Source organism: Notolabrus celidotus, chromosome 9 (genome assembly GCF_009762535.1).
Source record: "Notolabrus celidotus isolate fNotCel1 chromosome 9, fNotCel1.pri, whole genome shotgun sequence".
In the NCBI taxonomy this organism is placed as follows: Eukaryota; Metazoa; Chordata; class Actinopteri; order Labriformes; family Labridae; genus Notolabrus; species Notolabrus celidotus.
This window is the reverse complement of record NC_048280.1, coordinates 2,534,412-2,552,063: the sequence shown is the minus strand read 5'-3', so window position 1 is coordinate 2,552,063 and position 17,652 is coordinate 2,534,412. Positions and strand designations below refer to the sequence as shown.

Genomic DNA, 17,652 nt, shown 5'->3' with positions numbered 1-17,652 from the left:
GAGAATTTCACTTGGTAAGATTTTGAGTTTTTGCATTGTATACGTGGGGCGCTTAGACCACTAGGCCACCAGTGCCCCTTAAAGACTCTTTCTCATGTTTACATACAACTCAAAATGTCTGTTGAACTTTTCTGAGATGATGTGATCCATTAAGCTGCATCCATTAAAAATATCTTCAGTGAGTCCTTCACAACTTCCTGCAGCGACTGAGTAAATATTTACCTTCATTATTTCTAAATTTGCGATAAAACTCTGCTTTTATTTTATAAATATGAAGCTTTTATGTTGAAAGAGTCGACAGGAAGCAGCTCAGTGTGTTGGTTTGAACTCGTCCATGTAGAAAATCTGCTCCAGGTTTGAATTTTTTCCTCCAGAGGGAAAGTTTGAAGAAACACAAACTGAGTTAGAGCAGAAAGTGAGACAAGAGAGGAGCCGTTAGTTAGACTGTTAGTTAGATAGAGGACTGATTTAGTTAGTTAGGTAGTTAGTGAGGTGGGATTTTAATGGATGTGTATCCTTACACCAGAAAAAGGTGAGACTGAACTTTCATTCATTTAAACTTTCAGCATCAGGAGGAACTTTAACATCACTGCTGTAAAAAGTGCAAAGAGATCAGATGCAAACAGAGCATTAAAACCCTTAAAATGTGCACTAAAAGATCATTTGAAATGCATCTGATGAGTTTCCACAGGAAGAAATAAAGAAAGTGAGGAGTTCATTCGTCCTCAGAGGTGTCAGGATTTAAGTGCACATCCTTTTAATGAAGCAGGAAGTTGAATGTTGATGTTATAAACAGAAACAGATTATAAAATGTTTGTTTCTCTGCTTTAAAGCTAAAAATCCTGACTGAAGTGTGTTCAAAGGAAGAAGAAGAAGAAAGTTAATGTGAGAATATATGATTTACTGACCTATTTCACTCATCTTTGAATCCTCTGATAAAAAGTAAAGATTTAAAGAAGTCTTTAATGATGAATAGAGACAGGATGAAGAGGAACATGAAGTTTGATGTTGCTCTGATTCAGCAGTGTGTGTTTCATGACCTCTCAGAGCTGTCGTGTTTACTCAGGTCAGCTCGGATCAGGAGGTCACGCTTATGTTTCCTGCTTCAGTCGGTTTAATGAGAGTTTGGAGGCCTGAAGAGCTGAATGTTTCACAAGTTTCAAAGATAGAGTGAGGAGATTTATCAGTTTAAATAAAGGACAAGAGGTCAAACTTTAATCAGATGTTTTATATGTCTCCTGAGGAATGATGCGTGTGGACGTCTGAACTCCTGCTGCTCATGCTGCCTCCTGCGTGTCCTCGTTAGAGATGATTAAATCAGAGTCAGAGTAACTTATAGATCATAGAGATATAAAATATCATATGTAGCTGCTCATTCATTTGATGATTTTTAATAAAATACTGATGAAACTAACAGAAACAGGAATGTGAGGAGCAAATATGTGTGTTTGTGGGGTGTGTGCATGTGTGTGTTAATCTGCTAATCCCCCTCGTTAGCTTCAATCAGTGTGACGAGCTGCAGCTTCACTTCCTGTTACGGCTCATTTCTCATGTTTTGTCCTCAGTCTGGACTCTGATGATGTTTTCCTCTCTGAAACTCAAACTGTGAAGCAGATCTCTGCGTTGTTTTCAGATATTCATTAACGCGGTTCACGAGGGAGAGACTTTTACAGCTTCATAACTAAATATCAGACCAGGCAGGCGTGTTAGCATACATTACCCAGCATGCATTTCATCCAGAAATCCCCCAGTCCCACTAAAAGGAAGAAAGAAAAATAATTAAATTGCTGAATAATTGATGTATGAAAACAGCTCCTCTGTGAATGTATCATGAAGGTAACTTATGTTTTTTAAAGCTACAGTAAGTAGTTTTTCACAGCTCATGATTCAGACTGAAGTTAACATTGTGGCCTCTGTATGACCAACCAAAACAAACAAGACCACCACTCACAGTGGTTCAGGACAGAAATCAACAAACAGATATGAGATATCGTTTTTATCCACTGGGGGGCGCCAGAATGCACGCAAACAGAAAGTTCCTTCAACAAGTGGAGAAGCAAGTTTATGAGATAAACAGTCATAAGTATGGGATAAAGGGTTAAATCAGGAGAATATGAGCCTTTAATATGATTTAAAAAGTTTAAATCATGAAATAAAAAGTTGAAATAAAAAACTTTAAACTCAAATAATGCAATAAAATTTAACATTATGATAGAAAGTTTATATTATGAGGAAGTATGAAATGGTTCTGATTTAAAAAGTCGAATGTCTTGTTGTTATTATTATTATTATTATTATTATTGTTATTATTGTTATTATTATTATTATTATTATTACTATTATTATTATTATTATTGTTATTATTATTATTATACTTCTTATTATTATTACTATTATAATTATTATTGTTATTATTATTATAATTCTTATTATTACTATTATTATTATTACTATTATTATTATTACTATTATTATTGTTGTTGTTGTTGTTGTTGTTGTTGTTATTATTATTATTCTAATTACTATTTATACAATTATTTATATTGTTGTTATTATTACTATTATTACTTTTTTTTAATTTAGTGTAAATCATTACAAACTTAATATTGTTATTATTTTGTATGTTTGTCTTCACTTATTTTTAATTGTTTTCTATCTATTTATTTATATCTTTGCTTTCTGACTATGGAAGTTTTTTCAAAAATCTTGTTTATGTTGTTTTGTCTCTGAGTCTGATGGCTGCATTATTGTTTTGTGATGTTGGCTGAGTCTGATAAAAATGTTAAAAACAAAAAAAGTCGAATGTCTGATATAAAAAGTAAGAATTATGAGAATGAGAGTGTATCAGGAAAAACTGAAATTATGAAAAGAAGGTTAAAAGTATACAATGATCAATCAATACTATGATAAAAAAAAATAGGGAATTATGACAGAAAGTCAAATTATGATATTAAAAATGTAACTGTATGATAGTCCACATTCTTTTGAAATGAAAGGAGAAATTCAGAGATAAAATGAGATATACTTTAATGATTTTTATTGAAATTTACTTTTTTAACAGCTACAGTAAGATACAAGTAAGAGTAAAAAATACATGTTTATTATTTAGACTGAAACAATCGAATACAATCCTGAAAGTTAATTAAAAAACAGATATGAAAGACAAACAATTAAAGTATGTTCACCATTTAAATCCTAAAAATCTATTTCTAGGAAAAGAGAAGTTGTGAGATTAAAAGTCAACATTATCAAATAGAACGATTCAATCCAAAAGATGTAGTTAAAGGTGATGTCATATTAAGCCATGTTTATGTGATAAGTCATTCATATGGGATATGTTAAAATGTTAGATAAAAAAATCCAAATCATGACATTTTTTGTAATAAAATCAGGATATTTAGTCAAAAAAAGGTAAAAATGTGACCCATAACTAATAAGTATTCCATCATTATGACATGCAATCATAATTTATGTCTTAATTTTGACTTTTATTTTAATATTTTCTCTTTAATTCTCACAATTATTGCTCACTAATGCCTAAAACATACCTATATATAGGTTCAGTCTTCCCTTTCTTTTCTGGTGGATACAGAACTATAAGACCACTCAAGAAACAGTCTCAGTTTATAAGAATGCTGCATTATGAGCCACAACAGAAAACTCTGACCGTTGCAGAGAGCTTTTCATTTCTAACTTTAAAGCCTGTCGCTGCTTCTACATTTTTTTTATGTGTCAAAGTTTCAAAGTGAGAATAAGACACAGGAAGCTTAGAGCGTTCATTCAGGCAGGTTCAGGACAGGAGATGCAGCTGCGCCTGAGGGAGCTGCAGTAATTACAGTCAGTGTGTGGCGCCCCCTGGTGGTCACATTAGAAGTAAACACCTGCTGCTCTGATTCTCTTGTAGGCCCTCTGGTGGAGCTGTCCTCCAGCTGCACCAGGAGGCCCACTTTCAGCCTCCAGCCTGTAAGAGGAGGTGCAGAAAGGATGAAGAGGAAGAGGAGGAGATGAAGAGGAGGAGGAGGAGGAAGAGGAGGACAGGAGGAGGCTGTGATGAGAACACAGATCCAGGAGAACTTCTGCAGAGAGAGCACAGACGGTGACTCTTCATCATCATCATCATCATCCTCATCATCATTAAAGGTACAATAACCGATCAGTCATCAATAACAGGGATCGTGTTTGTCAGGTGTTCACAGTCTGGAACCAGAAGCAGGACCAGGATCAGGACTGGATCTGGATTCAGGTCTGTTGCGATACAGTCCTGCAGACCTGAAGTCAAAGTAGCCCAGATCAGGAAGACCAGGATCAAGACTTCAGTCCAGACTGCAGAGCTCAGAGGAGGGTCTAGACCGGATAAGGGTGTTATAATAAATGATCGGGCTGATTCAGGATCCGCTGAGACCCAGCTGGACCAGAGGAGACCGACCCTGCTCCGACAGTCCAACTCTGAGGTCAGTAGAATAAAAGGAACCTATGTGAGCACACATCTTTAAAAAGGTAGACTCTGACAGGGTCTCTGTTTCAGGCCAGATCCAGGTCTACAGCAGGTGCACTTAGGACTGCAAGTCTGGACTCTGATCTGTCCTCAGAGACCAGGACCAGCAACAAGAGGTCTGAGGAAGCCCTGGGTCCAGAGCCCTACAGAGTGGATGGAGGACAACAAATGATCACAACCAAGTCTGAGGAGGGGACTGAGACCAGGACCAGGAAGAGGAGGAAGATTCACCCGTCTGTTTTCAGAGGGAGAGGTGAAACCAGTCATTCAATGAATACAGATAAAGATCAATTAACCAATAGATTCATAACAAATCAATCAATCAAAGTCAATCAAGTCTCTCTTCTCTCTCCTGATAGGTCAGCTGCGGCTGTCAATAACCCCAGAGGCGGGGCAGCTCATTGTATACAGTAAGTGATGCAGCAGCCAATCAGAAGAGAGCTTTTACTGTAAGCAGGGCTAAAGGCTTGACTAACTAGTCACACGTCACCACTTAAAGAAATGAGCCTCAGTCCTCTCGCTGGATTATGGACTACACAGCTGGTAGTTCATTAGTCAGCCAGCAGGAGGCAGCAGAGTCTTCTTGGGTTTCCAGGGCCCTCTTGTAGGAACTCTGGGGGTCTTAAAAAAACATGTATCCAAACATTCATCAAGAACTACTCAACTGTTACTTAAAGACACCCTGGATTATATCTGCCAGTCATCACCTGAGCAGAGAGTCTACAGAGAGAGGATATCAGCCTCACAGTTCAATGACAGCTGATGTGGTGTTTCCTTCTGTCTCTCTGCAGTCCACGAGGCCAGGGGGCTGATGGGAAAATCTCAGAGGTCATGTGACTCCTACGTCAAGGTAAGACGTACAGAGGTGAGGTCAGGATGTGTGGAGTGTGACAGGAAGTGGTTTCTCATCTAAAAACTCACCTTAAGAGACCTGTGATAAAAGGGATTTATTTATCTATGCATTAAGTCAGTTATTTATTTATGCATATATCCATAGATGTATTTATTTAGTTATTTATTTATTAATGTATTAATGTATTTCATTGTGTATGTAATTACTTATTTATGTAGCTATGTATTTATTTATTAACAATGTATTTATTAATATCTTTATTTAATTATATATTTATTTATTGAGTTATATATTTATTTAATTTTATATTTATGTAGTTATTTAATAATATATTTGTATATTTATTTATGTATTAATTAATTGTGTTTTCAATTATATATTTATTTAATTTATTACTATTATTTTTTCTATATTTATTTATTTAATTATTTATTTAACATTATGATTTTTGTTGTTTTTTCCAGATAATATTTGTCATGTGTTCATAACTTGTCAGTGTAGATCAGCTTGAGTTGCCTTCCCTGAAGAAGCTCATAGGCATAAAAAATTAGACTTTTTAATTAATCTAATACAAAAGTGTGTGTGTGTCCGTGTGTGTGTGTTTCTGTGTGTGTGTGTGTGTTTGTGTGTTTGTAGCTGGTGGTGACCTCTGCACTCGACCGCAGAATTAGGATGAAAACGCCGACAGTCCTTAACAACAAGAACCCAGAATACAACCACCGCTTTAAACTGTAAGACTGTAAAACACACACACACACACACACACACACACACACACACACACACACACACACACACACACACACACACACACACAAAAAAGTCAGCCCCAAAAAATAAAAGGAGGTTCAAATTTGAGAATATGTTACTTAAAATAAAGAAAGTGATCTTTTAGCTGCTATACGAGAGTACAAAAAATAAAAACAAGATTGATTTTTAATAAATAAGTATTAATGTGCATGAAAGCATAATTCCTGTTGTTCCTACAATCATGCTGAAGTATACCTAACACCACTAAATGTATAAGCAACAACAGTTAGTTGAGCTGCAGAGACTGAGTCCTGCTAAATATGATATGATAGGAATGAGACGGTGTCTCTTTAAGACAGAAATGAACCTCAGCCCCAAACATTTCTTTGCCTAATTACTCCTCATTAAGTATGCCGTTCTGAATATTAAGGTCAAATACCATCTTGGGAATGTAACAGAACTATGCAACAGCTCAAACGTCTCCTCCTGATGTTCTCCAGATATGAAGATGTACTGATTTGGTCTGTACATCTGTACATGATCGCTGTGCTGGGGTTTAAAACTAAACAGTGAATTAGCATAAAGTGCTAAAATATGAAAAGGAAAAGTGAATACAAAAGGTCTACATGCATAAAATGTGTTAAATAAAATAAAGAATGTGGATTTCATGTAAGGGATGATGTATGGTGAGCGGGTGCCCAGCAGGGTAAGCAGGAGCCTGAGACAACCTGCTCACTATACATTAACCTGCTGGGTTACCAGCTAAAAATATAAATACGCAAAATATTGATTAATGCATCAATTAAGGTTTTATTATTTATTTGAGTATATCTTTTGGGCTTTATGACTTTATTTTGATAACGTTTTTACCACAGTGTCAACAGGCAGAGGGGGAATGAGACGGACTACTTTATGTGGATTAAATTAATATGATGTGTGATCAAGTCAAGTCAACTTTATTTATATAGCACATTTAAAACAACCAGTGTTGGCCAAAGTGCTTTACAAGGTAAAAAGTAAAAATTACATGAAGACAACAATAAACAACAACATAACAGGATATTAATGTCCTCTTCACGAGTAGAAGGCCAAAGAGAAGAGATGGGTCTTCAACAAAGATTTAAAACATTCAACAGTTGGGGCCGATCTTAATTGGAGTGGCAAGCCATTCCAGAGCTTGGGGGCCGCTGCTGCAAAGGCTCGGTCTCCCCGGGTTTTAAGGCGACTTTTAGGCACATCCAGGAGCAGCTGGTTTGTTGACCTCAGTGCTCGGGTTGGGTTGTGAGCATGGAGAAGATCAGCCAAGTAGGATGGTGCCAATCCATTTAGGGCCTTGTATGTTAAAAGTGCAACTTTAAAATCAATCCTGTGACGGACTGGGAGCCAGTGGAGAGCACGCAGCACAGGTGTGATGTGCTCCCTCTTTTTCCTGCCAGTCAGGAGGCGAGCTGCCGCATTCTGTACAAGCTGCAGGCGCTGAATAGACGCCATGTCTAAGCCCACATACAAAGAATTACAATAATCAAGCCTAGCCGTAATAAAGGCATGTACAACTCTCTCTAGATCCTTAGGAGGGAGATATGCCTTCACCTTCACTATGAGTCTCAGCAATATGACGTGTGATCAGGTTGTTCCTGGTGTTGATTTTGTTGATGAGAATTCTGTTCTGTTGTTATTTTGCTTTGATCAGTCAGAACCATTTCATTCTGTTCTGTTCCATTCTACTCCGTACCGTTCCATTCCATTCCCTTCAGTACTGTTCAATTCCATTCCATATCATTTCATTCCGTTCTATTTCATTCTGTTCCATTCTGTATCATTCCATATCGTACCGTTCCACTCCATTCTGTACTGTTCTATTCTGTTCTATTTCATTCTGTTCTATTTCATTATGTTCTATTTCATTATGTTCTATTTCAATCTGTTCTATTTCATTCTGTTCTATTTCATTATGTTCTATTTCAATCTGTTCTATTTCATTCTGTTCTATTTCAATCTGTTCTATTTCATTATGTTCTATTTCAATCTGTTCTATTTCATTCTGTTCTATTTCATTATGTTCTATTTCAATCTGTTCTATTTCATTCTGTTCTATTTCAATCTGTTCTATTTCATTCTGTTCTATTTCAATCTGTTCTATTTCATTATGTTCTATTTCAATCTGTTCTATTTCATTCTGTTCTATTTCAATCTGTTCTATTTCAATCTGTTCTATTTCATTCTGTTCTATTTCATTATGTTCTATTTCATTATGTTCTATTTCATTATGTTCTATTTCAATCTGTTCTATTTCATTCTGTTCTATTTCATTCTGTTCTATTTCATTCTGTTCTATTTCAATCTGTTCTATTTCATTATGTTCTATTTCATTCTGTTCTATTTCATTCTGTTCTATTTCATTCTGTTCTATTTCAATCTGTTCTATTTCAAACTGTTCTATTTCATGCTGTTCTATTTCAATCTGTTCTATTTCAATCTGTTCTATTTCAATCTGTTCTATTTCAATCTGTTCTATTTCATTCTGTTCTATTTTAATCTGTTCTATTTCAATCTGTTCTATTCCATTCCTTAGCGTTTCATTCCGTTCTATTCCATTCCCTTCTGTACTGTTGATTTCCATTCCATACCGTTTCATTCCGTTCTATTTCATTCTGTTCTATTTCATTCTTTTTTCCATTCTGTTCCCTTGCATTCTGTTTGGTTCTCTTCTGTTCAGTTCCATACAGTTTCACTCTGCTCTATTTTAACCGTTCCTTACCATTCCATTCTGCACTGTTCCATTCCATAGCATTTCACTCTGTTCTATTTACTTCCATTCTATTTTATTCTGTTCCGTTCAGTTTTATTCAAGCGGCAACCTCCGGTCTAAAAATATGAGTCAATGCGGAAGTGTTAAAAGCTGCAGTTCATTGAGGATCCGCTTGAGGCTGGCTCCGGAAGTACCGGAAGTCACATACACATGAATGGGGAAAAGACGATCTTTGCAGCAGAAATAAACATGTTTACAGCCTGGTACAAAAGATGAGTGTAGTCTGAATAGCTAATTTCTCAATGTCCTCTCACTGTGAGGGGGGTGAATTTTTTTCTAATTTGGTAATTTCGAAGATATTGAGATTACTAGTCTTCCAATGAGAGGCACAGCTGCCTGCGGGAACACTGCAGCTGTTGGCTAGGAGGCTCAAAGCCCGCCTCTTTACGTCACACTGGCTCGACAGAAGCAATATGGCTGCCGCAGCCGATTGGTCTCAAAACAGCTCTTCAGAAACAGATGGGTGACGTCACGGATACTACGTCCATATTTTTTACAGTCTATGGTTTTATTCCATTCTGTACTGCTCTGTTCCATTCCATTCTAATGGTTTTACCACAGTGTCAACAGGCACACATGCAGAGATGAAAAGTACTTGGATGATTTGATATGGTGTGTGTGTGTGATCAGGTTGTCCCTGGCGGTGCTTTATTCTGGGTTTGGACCAATCCGAGTCAAGTATTTAACACAACTTGGTGATGAGTTAACCCTCTTTATTAACCCAGCGTGTGTTTGTGTTCCAGGTGTGTTGGTAATGACCTCATCAGGAGCAGGTTGCTGGTTTCAGTGTTCAACAGGTAAGTGATGATATCAGAGCTGAAGCCCCGCCCCCTTCTGCTACTCAATGGACATGACTCGACTCTCTTAGACTCCAGAGGCTAAGACTTCTGGGATTTGTACTTCAGTGTAAATGTTATACCGAGGGTTAAGGTGCAGGAGCGGGATTAAACTCACACAAAACTACAAACTTGTGTCGTCTTTGGTCTGTCTGTCTCCTCAGGTGCAGTCAGCTGATTGGCTGTATGAGCTTTGGGATTGGTTCTCTTGTCTCCTCTCCTAAGGTCAGTTGACCTACCATAGATCTACATAGCAGCCCAGTTTCAGAAATGCAAACACACACACACACACACACAAGTTAAAGTTAAAGTTACAAGAATGAAGACATAATCTGGCAAACGGAGAGCAGGAAGCTTCAGATCAATAATGTTGATGTGGATCGTCTGTCCCTAACATCTCTCTGAAACATGAATATAGTAACTGAGGGGGCAGCTCATTAATAATTCATCATACTGAACAGACAAAAAGGAAATGCTATGTGATAGTCACTGGCATCTATTTGGCAATGTGCTTGGCAAACAGCTTTCAGAATGACCTTTAAATTCTTATGCTGACAGTCCGTCACTGGATGGTTCTACCTGCTGGGGGAAGAGTTTGGTCTGAGCAAACACCTGAGAGTGACATCACAACAAAACAAACCAATGAGGAGCCAAGAGAGCGAGGACGTGCCGACATGCTGTGGTGAGTTACAGCCATCATGACATATTCATACTAGAAAAAGCTGCTGGAAGGAATCCTAACGGCTTACTTAGGATGTATCCCAGAGAGACACTGTGGCTGTCTGAAACCACAAAATATCTACTGCATACTTTAACGGTACATACTGCACACATGACTCGTGAGCTCACGTCCCATACACTGAGCACAGCTTTAGTTCAGGCAGGTCACGAAATCAAGCTCTACTCCCAGAACATCAGCTGCTCTTAACACATCTACGTGTTTAATTTGCAAATGGCAAAATGTGCATTATTTTCAAACTGCTCTGCCTGCCTTCTCTTGCTAACAAGGAAGTGAAATTGATGACGAAACCGATGACGTACAGCGGCTGAGGTTAAGGTGATTGGTCAAATTTGCGGGGCAGTTGCGGTGCGGTGGTATATGGGCTGGCAAGACAATTCAAGAGGAACAGCTAAAAAAAAAAGTGTAAAAGAGAAACTACTAAAAGAAATTAAGACAATAAAACAATTAAAATCAGTAAAACAAAAAAAACAATGAGTGAATAAAAGTAGATTAAAAATAAATGTAACATCATCAAAAAAAAAAAAAAAAATAATAATAATAATAATAATAATAGCAGTGTTAGATCTAGATGTGAGTGTGAGTTTTGAGAAGAACCAAGAGTCTTAATAGAATATGAAACTTATAAATACTGGATGCCTATTTTTTTTTATATGTATTCAATATCAACTGCATTGTGCACCTTAATAAGTAAACTCATTATTTTTTGCCCTTTTTTTTCTTTGTATTTCATCCATTACAACAAGTTTCACTTTGTGATTTAAGAGGCTGATTCAGAAATGTTTCCTTTCTAACTGTTGGCATTTGTTTGATTAACTTCTTCTAATACCTGAATCTGATTAATGACAGTTGAGTTTCTACAAGAAAATAAAACATCCCTGCTTCCTAAAAAAAATAAATAAATAAATAAATAAATAAATGTAACATCTTGGATAAAACAATATTACAAGAAGGCTAGTGAGCAAAGCTAAGTAGTAGCAGGAACAGTTGTGATGGAGTGATGTGTGAATGAGTGATCCGTGACAGATTGATGTGTCACATTCATATCAGTTTCTATTGGCCCAAAGCTAACCAGGGTGGGAGTAATGGGCACAATATGCTGGTTTCATTGGCACAAATGGTCCTCAACTCAACTCAACTTTATTTATAAAGCACCTTAAAGACATTAAACATTAAACATTAAAACCCCGGAAGCTCAGGGGTTTTAATGTCGACACGACTTTCATGAAGATGTTTTATTCCTGTTTTATTGAATCGCTTTTAACCTTTTCAATGGTGTCTTGGTACGGGTCAACAAGTCTAAAAAACAAAAATAGACTGCAGGCCAGAGTCAAGATATGCAGCAGGGTTGCGGGCACACCCCTGCCTGACATGTCAAGCCTCCACCGAGCCAGGACCCTCAGCAAGGCCTGGTCCATCGTGGCTGATCCGTGCCGTCCTCTTTTTCTTGAATTTCACCGGCTTCCCTCAGGCCGAAGATTTGCGATGCCGAATAGCAGGACGAATAGGAAGAGGAACTCTTTTGTACCGACAGCAGCTAGTCTGCTTAATAATGCTGCATAACTGTTTCCAGTTGTTACTGTTGTTGTTGTTGTTGTTGTTGCCGTCTTGAATGTTTTGATGTCGGTGTTGTACTGTTCTGTTTGTGTCACCGCTGACTGAAAGACAAATTCCCCCCCAGGGATAATAAAGAAACCTTGAACCTTTCATACATACAAACATGCAGCCCAAAGTGCTTCACAGAATAGCAGAGACAGAAAACAACACTAATGGTAAAATTATAAAAGGCATTATTATAAATAAAATGCTTCAAAATAAAAGAAAATCAACACAGTAAAATTAATAAAATAAGTAAGAGTGGAAAGAAAAGTAAAAAAAAAGGCAGAGTTAAAAAGATCAGAGGAACACAAGAAATAAATAAGATAAATAAAGAATTACATTTTATAAATAAGATTAAAAAAATGTTGAAATAATGATTAAAATAATAATAATGCAGTCCAGGGCTAAAATAAACTAATCCAAATTAAAAGCTAGATGACTTAAAGGTGACATATCATGCAAAATGGACTTTTTAATGGTTCTCTACCTGAAATCTGTGTCCCTGTCTACAAACCCCCCGAGAATTAAAAAAATCCATTCTGCCCCTGTTCTGATTTCTCCACCTTTCTGTAAATGTGTGTGAAACGAGCCGTTTCAGACTTCCGTGTTTTTGTTACGTCACAACAATATCCGGTCTGTCACGGAGTCAGAGCTCGGAGCTTGTTCAGCCCATAGACTGTATAAAATAATACTGAATCCCCTCCTCCGTTTTTCATTCCCTGCACACATGTGTGCTAACAAGGAGCTTAGGAGGGAGGCATGCTAGTTGTAGGCTGTCATAATAAACACAAAGGTCGGTTTTACTCCCCACGTCTGCAGATTTGAAGATCTAGTGGATGATTGCTAGCGCTAATTAGCATAGCCACATTGCTACATGTTCATAGCTGTAGCTGTAGCTGTAGCTTTAGCTGTAGCTGTGTACCAAGACACACTGACAAATAAAACAACAAGAAACACTAAATCTGTGACCAATCCTTCAGAAAGGTCCCGCTGCCTTTCTGGCAGAGGTCGGTTTTACTCCCCACGTCTGCAGATTTGAAGATCTAGTGGATGATTTTTATTTATCATGGATAAGTGTTAGCGCTAGTTAGCATAGCCACATAGCTACATGTTCGTAGCTGTGTACCAAGACACACGTCTACATACTGATAAATAAAACAACAAGAAACACTAAATCTGTGACCAATCCTTCAGAAAGGTCCTGCTGCAGGCGCCTCTCCGTCAGGATCAGATTCTGGATCAGATTCAGAGGGTTGAAGTAACGCGGGTCTGTGAGCAGCCGTGTATATTCAGCCAACATGTAAACATTAGATCAACGTGCTGGAGAGCCGAGGCCACATCCACTTCCTGAGGGGGCGTGGTCAGAGAGAAAACAGAGTGTTCTGAGGAGGACTGAAGAAGAGGGTTTTTCAGGCAGACCAAAATCTGATTTCAAAGTGTTTTTTTGAGCATAAACTTTAAAGACATGTTTTGGGGACCTCTTAGACCAATATATGTTGATGAAAAAAGCGTGATATGTCACCTTTAAGTTTACTTTTAAAAACACACAGAGAGCTCACTGATTTGATGTCCAGAGGCAGAGTTCCACAGCTTAGGGCCATAAAAACAGAAAGCTCTCTCTCTGTGTGTGTGAGACACATGAGGAACATTTAAAAGGGAAGCATTTGAGGACCTCAGTGATCGGGCTGGAACATAAAATGACAGGCGATCAGTGATGTATGGAAGAGTGAGGCTGTTAAGAGCTTTAAAAAACAGTAAATCTGTATATATGGTGTTTTTAATGATGCAGCACAATTTTATAATTTATTAGAAATTCATCCTAATTATTTCATGGACCCCCACGCTATGGTTCGCGGACCACTGCTGTAAACAAACTACAACTGATACAGAGAGAAACATCAACAGAGCCTCTGCTGACCTGGCTTTATTATTTTTAACAGTAAAAAAGGTAAATGTGCATCAAACTGCTTCTGTCCTCTGAAAGTCTGCACATGCCAAAGTGATGAATTATTGATCAGTGAGTCAAACTGAGCAGCAGGACTGATCGCTGAGTTAACACGAGCATGATCTAACGATATCAGCAGTTTGGGACATGTTCGGCTGCGGACACACATGGGCTAACATGTTAGCTTTATATGCTCTGACAGAATCCCCGAGGACTCACACACACGCACACACACATGCACGCACACATGCTGTCCCATATGTGAAACTATATGTTTTTTCTATTTTTAGTGTGATGGGGGAGAGAGGGTGGAGTGAGCAGTCGTAGATATAGATTTAACCTGACTCCTGCTCTCGTACTCTCTCCCCAGGGGTCCACATGGTTACCATAGAGATGAGAAGCTGCCCAGTAACCATGTGACCCTCACAATACCTCCGTCCCTATATCTCTCGACCACCCCCCTGCTCTCTCTCTCAACTCCATCTATCTCCATTTACCCCTCCCAGCAGAGCTCCCTCTTTCTCCCTCTCTCTCTCTCTCTCTCTCTCTCTCTCTCTCTCTCTCTCTCTCTGTCTCTCTCTCTCTCTCTCTCTCTCTGTCTCTCTCTCTCTCTCTCTCTGAGATCACACTGAGATCTGACACTCGTTCGCCCCGGACGATCACAGAGAGAGAGAGAGAGAGAGAGAGAGAGGGAGACGGGACAAAAGACGGACAGAAGATAAAGAAGCCAGACGACTTCTTTTTCTGGTTTTGTTGGCCCGGTTGTCGGTGCAGCTGGAGTTCTTGTAGAAACAGAAGTACTGTCAGGAGGATCTTCAGGGAGCAGTGCATGTTCTTGTGGTTTTACTCCATCAGCAGGGGCGCTTGGGACCAAGGATACAGACCGTCCTCAGAGGACTCTCCTGCTATAAATGGAAGTGGTTTCTAGTTAGTCCAGCAGATGTAACTGCTGTGTGGACCGTCATGCACAGAGATAGCATGCTCAGACCTCCTGTGTGAGTCCTGGTTCAAGATCTTCAGGTTATCGGTTCAGGGTCAGTCTCGTCTCTATTTTACTTACGGACTTTCCCTCAGCTGCAGGTTTACTTGTCAAACAAACTGTGATCTGGTCCAGTCTGTCCCCCCTCTGGTCTGTGGTAGTCTACTCTGACAGTCAGGATGTTTTGGAAGAACACTGCCTGGTCTTGGGATGATTCTGCAAGTAACGATGATGACGGTGGTTATTTACTTGCAGCAGAACTCAGGAAGACCCCAGACTCGGCTCCGGATTCCGACCTGAACCGTATCATCACCACCACCTCAACCGTCCCCAACCTTTCAAGCTCTGCCACCACCACAACTACCACCACCACCACGGCTGCTGGACTCAAGGACCTGACCAACTACAACCTGGACCCCACTAATGCCAACTACATCTCCGGGCCAGCCAACGCCAACTACAGCAGCTACGTGTCCTCCATCTACGGCAACACAAACCAGCGCCAGACCATCAGAGACGGCAGCGGCATTCAGCGACTGATGGTGAGTCCACCTCCACCGAGACATTCCCATTTAGAGTATCTTAGATTTGATGACTTGAGCTTGACTCAGGACAAGCTGATTTGTCCACTGAGCCATGGGAATTCACGCAGAATTTGCTTGTAAGTTTGACTTTTTGGGGTTAATTTTTCTTAATTTGGGACTCATTAATCTTGACTTGGGACTTGACTAAAGATTTAAACCTATGGACTTGGGAATTGCCCTAAGACTGGCCTATCTTCTTTTTTTTAACATTATATTTTTGGACATTTTTGCTTTTATTTAATTGGACAGAAGAGTGACAGGTTATGTGGGGAGCAGTGAGCAGGTGAAGACTTGCAGCAAATGGTCGAGGCCAGGAGTCAAACCCACGACCGCTGTGACGAGGCCTATAGCCTCCATATATGGGGCGCGCTTAGACTGCTTGGCCAACGGCGCCCAAAAGACTGGCATATCTTTGACAAAGTCTTAGGACTTTTCGGTCTTGACTTGGGACCTTTTGATCTTGACTTTGGACTTTTCTTGTTGGACCTCAGATTTGTTGATCTTGACTTAAAACGTATCCACTTGTCCTGGAATTTGTTGTAATCAAGACTGGCTGGACCTTCTTGATTTTGACAAAGGTCTTGATCTAAAACTTACCCAACATGTCCTGGGACTTATTGATCAGCACTGGGTTGCACCAGCTATGCATTAGTTCAAACGTAGCCTAGTTTGAACGTTATTTCTAATTTAGAATGAAGTTTACTCTCTCCTAACGTTTTGGGCGTTGCACCAGCTGAGATAGTTCCAGCGTTAGCATAAGTTACATCTTAGATTTTACACCTCACTCTGAGTCGGTGTAAAGTCCTCTGTAAAGACCAGTTGTCCCAGTGCTCTGATTTCAAAGATGGGATCATATGACGGGTGAGAAAGCAGTGTGTTGACAACATGCTCTCCTCGATAGATTACACAAATATAATGCGTATGCTGACTCTGATCTAAACTCGCACTTTTGTTTCCTACAAGCTGAGATAATTACCGTACATCTGCACAACATTAGAGTACCGTTATATTAGCATACCGTATATTGTAGTTCAAGATTTCACCACTAGATGTCACTGTTGTTATTTGACACTAAAGATTCATTATCAATATATCAACATGCTTTGTCATATTTTACCTTTATGTTGCTGTTTGTCGATTAGCAGGAATTACGGCAATTAGGATTAACCGTTAGCTTGTTTAGAGGCAATGTGGCTAATGGGAGTTAGCGCTTTAACACCCCAGTAAGATAAAAAATGTTCCCTGATTGGCAAAACCAAGTGAAAACGTAATTTGTGTGACAATATTCAGATTAGTTTGGACAATAGTGTCTACGAGTTAAGACGAACCAATCTATGACACAACTAAGTTACACACGAGTTTGATCGTATGGTTTAGTGACGACTTTACACCCCAACGTAGGACACTTGAGCCGGTGCAACACGCCACAGGTTCTAGTTATTTATCACCAAATCATGCCAGGACTCGTTTATAAAACTACCTTTCTTTCATAACAGTGAAATGTGACATTGCCGACAAGAAGAGACCCAGCCCTCTTTGGACTTAGTTTTCCTCTGACTTACCAAAAAACAAACCCCAGTAAATGAAACGAGCTGTCCTGATATGAAGCTGACATTATAAGGTATTGTCAGGGAGGAGACGAGATGATCAGAAACACTCTGTGTCTGTTTTATTTATTCCTTTAAAGACTCATCAAACATTCACATGTGATGAATTATAGAGTGAAGCTGCTTTTGCTCTTCACACAGTATACATACACAACACACACAGTCCACACTGCTATGTTTGTGAGGACTCTTACTGTTGGAACCTTGGTCTGACCCCAAAGTCTAACCCACATCTGAGCCTGGACCTCGATGTGAAAATCCACTCTGCAGACCAGCTACTAAAGAGCTCAGGTCCGCATTGACCACTGCTGCGTAGGGTAGATGCAGAAGTATAAAACCAGGCTTTAAACTGAAAGGCCAAAGTGCCCCGTTTTTATACCATAGTGGGTTGTATGAGGTACTTTATCTACTTATCTACTTTCATCAAAGTATTGACGAAAGTTTGTTTATTAAAGT

General features: G+C 39.0%; 1 pseudogene; it reads left to right on the top strand.

The window, feature by feature from the left end:
- Nucleotides 1–306: 306 nt before the first annotated feature.
- LOC117818661 overlaps nucleotides 307–17,652 on the top strand; it is a 39,795-nt pseudogene continuing 22,449 nt past the window's right edge.